The 13048-nt window shown below is 34.3% G+C and overlaps 1 protein-coding gene across 3 annotated transcripts in view; it reads left to right on the forward strand.

Annotated features, from left to right (window-relative positions):
* Nucleotides 1-13048, forward strand: part of Gtdc1 (glycosyltransferase like domain containing 1) — a 382956-nt gene that overhangs the window by 48350 nt on the left and 321558 nt on the right. The window lies entirely within an intron of this gene.

Here is a 13048-nt window from a genome sequence, read left to right on the forward strand (position 1 = left end):
CAGATTCCTCACTGTGATTTGAGAGCTTTGGCAGAGGGAGGTATGCACAGATTGCTATGGCAGCACTCAAGAGGATGTGATTCATTTTATCTGAATGATAGAGGAAGACATGATGGAGGGCTGACATTTGAGCTGTAGTCTTGATGTAGGAGGTCTCCAGGTAGAGACGAGGTGGGAGGAGGGCATTCTGGAAAGAGAAAATATTGGAGGTATAGAAGAATGAAATCACAAGTGCTACTCTATGTTGTGTGAATATAAAAGGCAGTTGTTGCAGGCCTGTGGAAAGTGATGTGTGGCTGCCAGTAGGCTCAGGGACTGCCCTCTCTTGGTTGAGTCATCCCAGCCCAAGGTCTGGTGTTTGATCTTACACTTTCAGACAACGGATGTGCTGGGCCCACTGGGAGTGGGCCTCTCTCAGCAGTGGGTTCTTATTAACCATGCTCTTAGAAATGATATACAGGTGTCTGAATCTGTATGAATGCTTATCAATATATTAATTTCCATCGAGAAATTCAACTATCAAGCAGATCAGATTATTTGATTTGGCAGATCTTTACATGGTTTCTCTATAGACAGGCTTCTTATACATGTGGAAGTCAGTTATTAAGAAATATAACTGTCAAGTTGACCTAGCATTTGTGACTAGTACACTGTCTTGATTTTGGCAAGAAACATGAGAAGCCACATTGCCAGAGACATTTCTGTTGATCACAGAAAGAAATCCAGGAGGGATATTTGTTTTGAAAAAGTATCTCTCAGCTGAGTTAGCTTGAAGCCATCTTACCCACTACAGGAATAGCTTTGCCAAAGAAGCCAGATTATTCAGGTCAGCTCACCCAGGATTTCTGTAGCTTAGCTTCATCTTGTCAACATTTGCCCTTGTTAACAATTACTTCCACTCCCCTTTCCCATACCTTCTGATTGATGCACTCTCCCTTTAGATATGTTGAGACATTTTGCCAAAAGAAGTCTTAAGGCCTGGAGAAGCACAGGGACTTCCTTATCAGTGATTTGATCTAGTTTGTTTTTATTTTAATTCCACATGGGATTTACTTTCAGTCACATGGGACCAAAATCAGGGAATAGTGAATAGCTTCATGAAGCCAAGAGTGTGAGATTTATTGCTGGTGGAATGTGGGAAGTAAGGATAGAAAGGAAAGTTTGGATGAGATTGTGAAGGACTGTGTGTCATACTCAAGAGTTTTGAATTTCAGAGTACATGCAGCTCAGTTCTCTTTTATACCCCTAGTAATGTCTTCTTTTAGTTTTTAAAGTTTTGTTATTATCTGTATCAAAACATTAATATCCTGTAATATAGGGTATATAGTGGATATTGACTTTCAGAGGATATGTAAGAGATTGTCTTTTTTAGATCCTTTGTATTTTTAGAAACAAATACTAGATATTCTTATCTACATTTTTAAATAAGAGGTAGGAGGTTCAAACGCTCAAGTTCTGCTTCTAACTCTTGTTTCTTGGTTCAGGTTGTTTCCATAGCTGCTGCTTTTATTTTCCATTGTTATTATTTTTTTTTTTTGGGGGGGGATATGTACTGGAGATTAGGGCACTCAGCAACTGAGCCACATCCCCAGACCTATTTTGTATTTTATTTAGAGACGGGGTCTCACTGAGTTGCTTAGTGCTTTGCTTTTGCTAAGGCTGGCTTTGAACTTGTGATCCTCCTGCCTCAGCCTCCAGAGCTGCTGGGATTATAGATGTGTGCCACATGCCTGGCTCTCAGTGTTCTTAGACAAGGTATTGCTTTTTATTTTATTAGTTAATGGTTCTTTTTTATATTATTATGTAATTTTTCTATCATGATGCTTCTGTTGTATACAACAATATCTCTTGTATTAATTGTCATTTTTTTCTTCCTAGGCAGCTTATCAGATCTTTATTTTTAGGTAGACCTCATATTTATTTATTTTGTCTTTTGTACTACCTAGTACAGTTGAATTTTAAGTGATACTTAAGACAAGAATGCCATTTTCAAAGTCTAGTCCTCTAGATGAGGAAATTGAGGTCTGGGGAAGCGATAATTCGTGCTGTACTTTTCCATAGAGCACATGACTAGTATAGCCACCATCAGGACTCAGATATAATGATACTAGGTCCAGATACCTTTGTATTATATACACTTGGTCCCTATTTGCTGAGTGATATATTTTACACAGGGATGAAAGGGATACTCAATGACTTATATCAATGTATAGTATTCAAAAACACTATATTAAAACAAATTAGTAGCATTTCTTGTTAGTACTAGGAAGAATACAGTTTTAAATGTCTTTGATCTTATTCAGTGAGGTGAAAACTAGAGTGAAAGAGCAATGTAGGGAAGGGAGCTCATATAATGAAAACTTGGTGCTTTCCTGTCAAGCAATGTATAGGTGCCTTACATGTGTTGCCTCATCTATTGATGGTTCTATGGAGTGATTTTAGTCATACACATTTTGCTGATGAGGAAACCGAGACTCCCAGAGTTGAAGCAGTCTTCCAGCTAGAATCAGAAATGCATCGTGAGCCCAAGTTTATGACTACAAGACCATTCTCTTTCAATTACTCTTCATTTGTTCTTTTTAGATATATATGACAGTAGAGTATAATTCTGACATATTATCCATACAGGGAATGTAACTTATTCTAATTAGGATCCCATTCTTACAGTTGTACATGATGTGGAGTTTCACTGGTCTTGTATTCATATATGGACATAGAAAGTTATGTCCAATTTGTTCTACTTCTTTTCCTAATCCCATTCCCTCATCTCTTCCCTATTGTGTGTTAACATCCACATCAAAGAGAACATTTGGACTTTTGTTTTTGGGGATTGGCTTATCGTTTCATTCTTCTTTATGGCTGAGTAACATTCCATTGTGTATATGTACCACACTTTCTTATCCATTCATCTGTTGGAGCTCATTTAGTTTGGTTCTATAGCTTAGCTATTCTGAATTGAGCTGCTATAAACATTGATGTGGCTGTGTTACTATAGTATACTGATTTTAAGTCCTTTGGGTATATAACAAGGAGTGGGATAACTGGGTTTTCCATTCCAAGTTTTCTGAGGAATCTCCATACTGCTTTCCAGAGTGATTGTGCCAATTTGCAGTTGCACAAGCAATGTATGAGTGTACCTTTTCCACCACATCCTTGCCAATATTTATTGTTACGTATATTCCTGATAATTACCATTCTGCTGGAGTGAGATGAAATCTCAGTGTATTTTAATTTGCATTTCTCTAATTGCTGGAGATGTTGAATGTTTTTTCATATATTTGTTGACTATTTGTATTTCCTCTTCTGTGAAGTGCCTGTTTGGTTCCTTTCCCATTTATTGATTGGGTGGTTGTTGTTGTTGTTGTTGTTATTATTATTATTTGGTGTTTTTTGTGAGATCTTTGGGGATCCTGGAGATTAATGCTGTATTTGAGGTACATGTAATAAAGATTTTCTCCCGTTCTTTTGGCTCTCTTTTCATATTCTTGATTGTTTCCTTTGCTGTGAAGAAGCTTTTTAGTTTAATACCATTCCATTTATTATTCTTGATTTTACTTCTTGTACTTGTCTTGTTGAGGAAGTTGGTTCATAAGCTGACACAGTGGAGAGTTGGTCCTATATTTTCTTTGGTAGGTGGAAGTCTCAGATTTTATGCCTAGGTTGTTTATCCACTTTGAGTTGAGTTTTGTGCAGGATGAGAATATAGATTAAATTTCATTCAACTACCCATGGATTGCCAGTTTTCCCAACACCATTTGTTGAAGAGGCTGTCTTTTCTCCAATGTATGTTTATGGTGCCTTTGTCTAGTATGAGACAACTGTATTTATGTGGGTTTGCCCCTGTGTCTTCTGTCCTGTTTCATTGGTCTTCATGTCTGTTTCTGTGTAAATTCCATGGCATTTTGGTAACTCTGGCTTTGTAGTATAATTTAAGGTGTGGTATTGTTTTGCCACCTGCTTCACTTTTTCGGTTAAGAACTGCTTTGGCTATTTACTGGGCCTCTTATTTTTCCAAATGAATCTCATGACTGCCTTTTCTATTTCTATGAAGAACATTATTGGAGTTTTATTTGGAATTGCATTAAATCTGTATAGTGCTTTTCGTAGTGTGACCCTTTGACAATATTAGTTCTACTTATTCAAGAACATGGGAGATGCTCTCAACTTCTAAGGTCTTCTTCAATTTCTTTCTTTAGTGTTTTGTAGTTTTGATTGTAGAGGTCTTTCACCTTTTTTGTTAGATTGATTCCCAAGGGTTTTTTTTTTTTGTTTTTTTTTTTAAGGCTATTTTGAATGGGACAGTTTTCCTAATTTCTCTTTCAGTTGATTCATCATTAGTATATAGGAACAAAATTGATTTATGAGTTTTGATTTTTATATCCTGCTACTTTGCTGAATTTGTTTATGAGTTCTAGAAACTTTCTGGTAGATATTTCTTGGGGGTCTTCTAAATATAGAATCATATTTTCGGCAGTTGGGGATAATTTGAGCTCTTCTATTTGTATCCCGTTACTTTCTTTTTTTTTTTTTTTTGCTTAATTGTTCTGGTAGGGTTTCAAGGACTCTGATGAATAGAAGTGGTGAAAGAGGGCATCCCTGTCTTATATCAGTTTTTAGAGAGAATGCTTCCAATTTTTCTACATTTAGAATAATGAAACTCTTAGCAAATACAAAAAAAAAAATAGAGACAATACCTTGCATTCTATCAGATAATAATGGAATGAAATTAAAAATCAATAATAAAAAATAGAGGGCTGGGGTTGTAGCGTGGTTACCTAGCATGTGTGAGGCACTGGGTTGATCCTAAGCACCACATAAAAATAAATAAAATAAAGATATTGTGTCCATCTACAACTAAAAAAAGAAACTATTCTAACACATGGAGACTAAAAATAATACACCATTGAATGACCAATGAATAGCTGAAGAAATCAGGGATAAAATAAAATAATATGTAGAGGTAAATGAGAATTGTAACACAACATATCAAAATCTCTGGGACACTATGAATGTGGTTCTAAGAGGAAAGCTCATTGCATTGAGTTCATTCATTAAAAGAATAGAAAGTCACCAAATAAATAACCTAACATTACATCTCAAATCCCTGGAAAAAGAGGAACAAACCAACACCAAAAGCATTAGAACACAGAAACAATTAAAATCAGAGCTGAAATCAATGAAATTGTAACAAATGCACAAACAAAAAGATTTAAAAAATCAACAAAACAAATTTTTTTTTTTTGTTTCAACAAGCTAACAAAAAAAAAAAAAGAGAAAGAAAAAACTCAAGTTACTAAAATTTGTGATGAAAAAATCACCATGGACATGACTGAAATACAAATCAGAAACTATTTTGAAAATCTATACTCCAATAATATATCAATCAATTTCTAGAGTCATATGACTTACCCAAACTGATTTAGGAGGACATAGAAAATTTAAACAGATCAATTTCAAGCAATGAAATTGAAGACACCATCAAAAGCCTACCAACAAAATAAAGCCCAGGACCAGATGGATTCTCAGCTGAGTTCTACCAGACCTCAAAGAAGGATTAACACCAATCCTTCTCAAATTATTCCATGAAATAGAAAAGGAGGGAACCCTTCCAAACTCATTCTGTGAAGCTAGTATCATCCTGATACTAAAACCTTACAAAGACACATCAAGGAAAGAAAACTTCAGACCAGTATCCTTGATGAACATAGATGCAGAAATTCTTAATAACACACTGGCAAATTGCATAGAAAAACATATTAAAAAGATAGTGCAACATGATCAAGTGGGATTCATCCCAGGGATACAAGGTTGGTTCAACATACAAAATCAATAAATGTAATTCATCACATCAATAGACTGAAAGACAAGAATCACATGCTCAACACTCTAGAAAATTAGGGATAATAGGAACATACCTCAGCATTGTAAAAGCTGTATGTGCTAAACCCAAGGACAATATCAATTATGCTTCATTCTTAGAGCAACAGCCTTTTAGAACAGCAACTTTAATATCAGGTACTATGCTTGCCTGCCTAATGAGGAGCAGTCCATCAGCCATGTCCCATTGTCTTTGACAACTGTGTTGAATTTTGGTGCCCAACTGGGATATCACGTACTGAGTTATGTACATTTTCTAACTATAGTTAATGGCTTATTTTTGTGACCTTTTATTGTATCTTGTATCATTGTTTCCATTTCCATTCTGTGGGAGAACAATACCAGAGTTAAAAGCTCATTTACCTCATTCCTGCTTCTACCTACAATTTCACTTTCCATTTTGTTAGTGCTTCTCCTTTTTTCTCTTTCTCCTTCATCCTTCATTGTTAGTACTGAGAGAAAATGGGATGTTGCTTATATCTGTGGTACCTGAACATGTCATCTTCACTCCCTAACCCTCAAATTATATGTAGGTATGAAGAATCATGGGGAAAAAAAGTAATGCATAATCACATTGTCTTCTGATAAAATACTTTTACAAAATGACAAGATCTATGCAATTCCTAACTTTCATAAAATTCATCATTCATATTTATAAAATCTGTGATTTGGTGCTAAATGTACTTATAATTTTGAAGAATGGTTTAAAATACTTTTGAATCTCCTCCCTAAGAGCTTTCAACACTGTATAAATAGTATTTTTTTTATCATTTCCCTTTGAATACCTGCAGTTTTCATCATTTTTGAGAATGCTTACCACTTTCTTGCAAGGCATATCTGGAGACTTAGCTAACAAATGCCACTAAATACATGAGTTTCGAAAAGCAACTGAGGGAAATTACACTTAACCTTTACAAAGAGTTGTTATTTGGGCTGTCCTCTGAATCAGAACAAAAATAGATGTAAACCAAGGATGTGTATCAATGTACATATTTTTAAACATGTGTGTGCATGTGTGTATACTGGTTTGTCTAGTAATTTTTAAAATTTCAATATCATCTTCCCATCCCCTGAAATTAAGAATATTTCTGGTAAATAGTTCATTGTAGTCTGGTGATTTCCATAACTGTGCTCCTTTAGTTAAGTTCTTAGGGATCATCTCTTAAAAGGAACAACACAATGAAGAATTAGACCTGTGGCATTTGATTGAATGTTTTCATAGGAGAAAATATGCTAAGAAGGCATTAGAATTTCCCTCTTATGCCAAAAAGTCCATTAAACTGTTATTTAGGTCATCTGGAAGGAGGTAACTCAAGGGACTATCCTGACTTAGAAGGTATTGGATAACAAGAAAACAGAGTGAGGGAGGATAGTTTTTCCTAGAATGAGAAGTATAGTAACTTTTCTAAGTAGAAGAGCTTAAACCCTGTTGAGTTGCCATTTTTCATTTATTTAGATTTTGCTTTTTGTGTAATTAAATGCTGGAATCAGATGGCAATTTCTTTTTTTTTCTAAATCCCTTATCTACTGTATGAATTAAATGTTTAACATTTGTAAGTGGTAGTTATATTGTATTCATTCTTTCAGATTTTAAATTTCACATGATCATTGCCTTTTATCACGTTTTATAATTATATAGCACATACTTTTTCTTATTAAGAGTGTGATGACTTTCACATAAGATGTTTAAGGCATTTTAATATTTATTTTATTTCTTCTAAATAGTGGGCACTAGTTACTGGTTGAATCAGTGAGTAAATAAATGATTAAAAAGTACAGAGATACATTTGTGATTTGCTGTTCTGAATCATATTCATGATTTTAATCATGTTTCCCTACCAAGTTCTTAAAATACAGATTTATGTTAACTATACAATCAATAAGAAAAGGTTGAAAATTTTAAAACATGAATTCTGCTACACATAAATAATCACTGTAATTTGGGACATCACTTTGTACATTTTTTTCTTTCTGCTTTCTACACTCACACCCACACCTGCATATGCCTACACACATACATTTATTTACAGATGAAGAAATAAAAATTATAGGGATAAGACCATCTTACCTACTATTTTTGCTTAAGTAATAGTACTTGATTTTGACAGAAGTAAGAGAAATTAAAGTGAAATCAAAGGAATTATAGTAATTAACTAAGTGATCTTTTACAATAAGAAATCCCTATGTGATTTCACTAAAGTTGAATAAAAAATTATGAAAAATTATTAAGAGCTCAGGATCGTTATATTTAAAACATGAACTGTTTTCATATCATTTATTTCCTACAATGCAAAGTAAGATGCTATCATATTTTTTCTAACCACTAATTTTTATTATATTAATTTTATACTTTGTTAAGCTGTATAACATTTACATTCTAATTTGTGATTTTCACATTTAGTTTTTCTTTTGTATTTAAGAGCATTTGGTGCCTCTCTCTTTTTTTTTTTTAATAACTACTTTTTCTTTTTTTATCATTGTAAATTGTCTTGGGAAGTGGTCCCTTAAAAATTCTATTCTGAGAGACTGATGTTCCTAAACAGGTACCATATTTTCTTTTAGAAGAATTTCTTTTGATCAGTAGACAGAGACACACCAAATTCTGTAGAGTAATATCAAGTTGACCTCTGTAACTTGATTAGAAAGTAACAATTTGCATTTTAGTTTTAAGCGTAATCCTTGAAATATATTTTCATATGTTAGTTGTATATTTTAGAATGAGCTGTGGATTTCTTGTCCCTGGATAGCAAAACCCCAGAATGTTGGTAATTCTCAAAAAGAGTCAGTACTAAATCCAGCTGGCTTCATAAAAGCAGAAGTCAGTGGTAATGATCTCTCAGGACTTTCAGAGGCTAGTGGAAATGGTACTTCTGGTATACCTGCTGACATCCACTGATTGCAGTCTTATTTTCAGAAGCTGAGAAGAGGAAGAGCTCATCTTCTTTGGGGAACCTGTAGACTGTAGGAACAATTCTTTCTAATTTTCACCTACTAGAATATAGTATACCTTCTTAGTTTACTTTTCTTTGCATTCAGTTATGGGAAATGGCTTTAAAGTAGCCTCTTATATTAATCATATTCTGTGAATATGTCCTCTCTAAAGATCCATTCATTCAGAGGACCTATCGCCTTGCTCTAGCTCCATCCTGCAAAAATAAATTAAGTTCTTATTTATACCAATATATATCTCTAATATCTCCAGTTCTTCATTCTTTTTTTTTCTGGGGGGGGGGTACCAGGGATTGAACTCAGGGGCAACCAAACAAATGAACCACATCCCCAGTCCTATTTTGTATTTTATTTAGAGACAGGGTCTCACTGAGTTGTGTAGTACCTTGCTGTGGCTGAGGCTGGCTTTGCACTTACGATCCCCCTGCCTCAGCCTCCTGAGCTCCTGGGATTACAGGCATGCACCACTGCACCTGATTCCAGTTCTTCATTCTTTTATGATTCACTTATTGGCAGGCTGAGTTTGATGATCAAGTTTTCTCTCTCTCTCTCTCTCTCTCTCTCTCTCTCTCTCTCTCTGTGATATCTATATATCAATCTGTATATATATAAAGTGTATACACTTTTTTTTCTTAAGAGCTTATGGATGTTGTATTTCATGGGTAATTGGTTGAAATTGTTTGTAGGTTGCTTTTAAGCTTTATGGACAATTTAGCTTGCCAATATATAATTTTATTTTAAATGTTTCCCTTAGAACTCTGATGACATTGCCTCACCATTCTCTAATAGTGATAACTGCTGCTAGAGAAAAGTATAAGGCCAGAGTTGATTTTTCTGCTTGGGTATCTATAAAATTCATATGTATGTTCAATCCATTTGAAATTCTATTACCTCACAAGAATATTAGTATTTATTGTTTGAGTCCAGTTTTTCTGTAGTGTTTTCTCCCTTCCCCAACAAAAAGTTTTCTTCTGTTATATCTCTGCCTCTCCCTATCCCTGATCTGTTTGTTCTTTTTTTTTCCTTTTGCAAGAATATCAAGTGTGGCTGATGGTGTAGCTCAGTAGAGTGTGTGCTTAGCATGCACAAGGGTTTAAAAGACAAAAAAGCACTATGTATTAGCTGGATCTCTGGACCTTCTGTGTCATCTTACCTCTTGTTTATCTTTTTTTCCCAATTCATTTTGTGTGACGTTTTTCATGCCTATCCTTTTTTTCCTTTGTGTTTCAGCACTGAGTTTGCTGTTTCTTTGTTGTTGCTGCTATTGCTTCATTTGTGGCTTTAGCCTATACAATTGTTTCTCAAATTTCCAGTTTCCTTTCCTTAGCTTGGCAGTTTGCATTCTCATCTCCTTTAGTTGTTTTATCTTTTATTAAATATTTCATAATTTTCTTTGAGTCCTTTTTACTTTGAAATAGTTCACGTTCTCTGTACTTTCAGACTGTGGAAAGTTATTTGTTCTGTTTCCTAGGACAATTTCTTTCTTTCTTTCTTTTTTGTCTATTGTTTTCCTGTATCTCTTCACTCCAATCCTTGGCCATTCTGTATAATTTTTTTTTTTGCAGATTACTTTCTGACTTTTACTTATGTTAGAGTTGGTTCAATTCCAATAAGATCAGGGTTTCCTGAAAAAAGTGTGAGGTCAGGCGCATGGATAGACTAATTGGGTTGGGGGGAATAAATGATATCATTGGGTACCTCTATTTGGGTTTGTTATCTCAAATAAAGGGATATTTCTGACCCGGGATATTTCTGATGCCCAGGAGACATGTCTCTCCTGCCGTGCTGTGAATGTCACTGTTACTTTGAGTTCTATGTATCTTTTGCATCTGTGTAGTAAGTGGTCTGATGATCACTGCTTTCTTCCTTTTTCATCTCATTGGGCAGTCACTCTGAGCTGTGAAGCCATGCCTTTCAATCATAATGTCTTTTTAGTTTTCCTCTGTCATGGCGTAGACACGTTTTCAGAGAAATCTATCTATCTACCTATCTATCATTCTTTCTGTCTTTTAGAGCTTTATAGTTTTACATTGTAGTTGGGTTCATCTGGGCAAACTCATACCTGTGTGTGGAATTCTATTTCAGTTCACAATTCCCCCTTTTCCTCCTGTCCCCTTCCCCTCCACCATTCTCCTTCTTCTACTCTGCTAGACTTCCTTTCACTCATCTATTTATTTATATTTGATTAGTTCTTTTTACTTAGACATAAAGGTGAAATTCCTTATGGTATTATGCATATAACATGATTTTTAAAGAATTCATTCTGTGTAGGCTCTGAAAAATCTCTTATTCTTTCTCAGTGAAAAAATATGACTCCAGTCAGAGTTTAGATGCTTAAATATCATGATTCCAATCTGAGTTTCTGTGAATGAGCTCTTCAACAGTACCAATTTTAGGGAAATCTATCCCACCCAACAGCTGAGGGAGTATGGTTTGGCTGTCAGCATTACTTCTTATTTTGATTCCAGATATCACATAATTTGGCAGATTTTTTTTTGGTAGTTTGTGGTTTGTGGTTTGTGGTTGTGTCTTTGTTTCATTGACAATGAAATATTCATTCTTTTTTTTTGGTACTTTTAGCTTTTTTAGTATGTTTTTGGAGCAGAGACTAGGATAACAGTGTCTTCCTTCTGTCATCTTTTTCAGTTTTCTTGCTTCTCTGTACTTTTTTTTTTTTTTTTTTTTTTGTACCAGGAATTGAACCCACAGTCACTTTACCACTGGGCCATATCCTTTCCTCCTTTTAATCTTTTATTTAGAGATAGGGTCTCGCTTAATTGCTTAGGGCCTCGCTGGGTTGTTGAGGCTGGCTTTGAAAGCACGATCCTCCTGCCTTAGCCTCCCAAGCCATTGGTATTACAGGTGCGTGCCTCTGTGTTCTTCTCTGTATTATTATGAAGTGAGTAGTAAAAGATCCTGATGGTAGATTTTAATTATTGTTTTTTGAAATAAGATGTCTAAATTAATTGCATTAATTATTAATATGGTATTTAAAATTATTATATATATTATATATGTATCTATATTTATATATATTATTATATATATGTATATATATTTGTATATATATATTATATGTATATATCTTTTGAAATCATTGTTAAAGTGATGCTGTCTGTAAAACTTAAGATTTTGACAATAAGAACTGCTTCTCAGTGTGGGAAGCTTGTTAAATTTTCATAAAAGCACATATCATAACCTTCTCTTGGAGAAAGGTATTTTTTAAGAAATCTGACACATCTTAAAGGACAGTAGATACTTTTGTTTATATCAGCAAAAGAATCATTGTATTATGTTTATATATTAAACTCCAGATATAAGATCTGGGCTTTATTTGTGAAAGAACTTGTCCTATATAATTAATTGTAAAATAATTAATAGACTTTTTTTTTTTTTTGGTAGGAGCAGTTTTAGGTTCTCAGCAAAATTGAGTGTTAAATATAGAGAGTTTCCCTCTCCAAACTTCTTCATTATCAAAATCCCCCACTTGAGTGGTATGTTTGTTGTAATCAGTAAGCCAACATTTACCCATCATCATGAACCAGTGTCCTTATTTTAAGTTCAGGTACACTTTTAGTGTGGCACATTCTTTGGATTTTGACAGTTGTATAATACATGTGTCTACTCTTGTATCATACAGAATGTTTTTATTGCTCTAAGTCCCTTATTCTCTGCCTTGTCATCTTCCTTCTCACTTTCCTTTGAAATTCCTGGTATCCTTATTGTCTTCGTCATTTGTTCTTTTCCAGTAGGTCATGTAGTTGAAATATCATACATCATGTAGCCTATTCAGAGCAGAATTTTTCACCTAGCAATGTGGATTTCTCTATGTCTTTTTTGTCACTTAATACCACTCCCCCCCTCCCACTAAAAACTTTTCCACTGAATGGATGAAGTACAGTTTGTTCATACAGAAACCTTTTGGTGGACATTTTGGCTGCCTTCAAGTTTTGGCAGTTCTGAGTAAAGCTACCATAAACCTCTGTCTGAAAATATTTGTGTAGACCTAAGTTTTCAACTCATTTGAACAAATACCAAGGAACACAATTGGTGAGTTTTATTGTTTGAATATGTTTAATTTTGTAAGAAACTCAAAAACTGTCATCCAAAGTGATTGCATCAGTTTGAAGTTTCACCAAAAATGCATACAAGTTCCTATTGTTCCACGTTGGATTCAATTTTTGGTGTTATCAATATTTTGAAGTTTAAGTGTTTAATAAGT

Source organism: Marmota monax, unplaced genomic scaffold (genome assembly GCF_021218885.2).
Source record: "Marmota monax isolate L192 unplaced genomic scaffold, Marmota_monax_Labrador192_F-V1.1 WCK01_AAM20220418_F8-fsc00048, whole genome shotgun sequence".
In the NCBI taxonomy this organism is placed as follows: Eukaryota; Metazoa; Chordata; class Mammalia; order Rodentia; family Sciuridae; genus Marmota; species Marmota monax.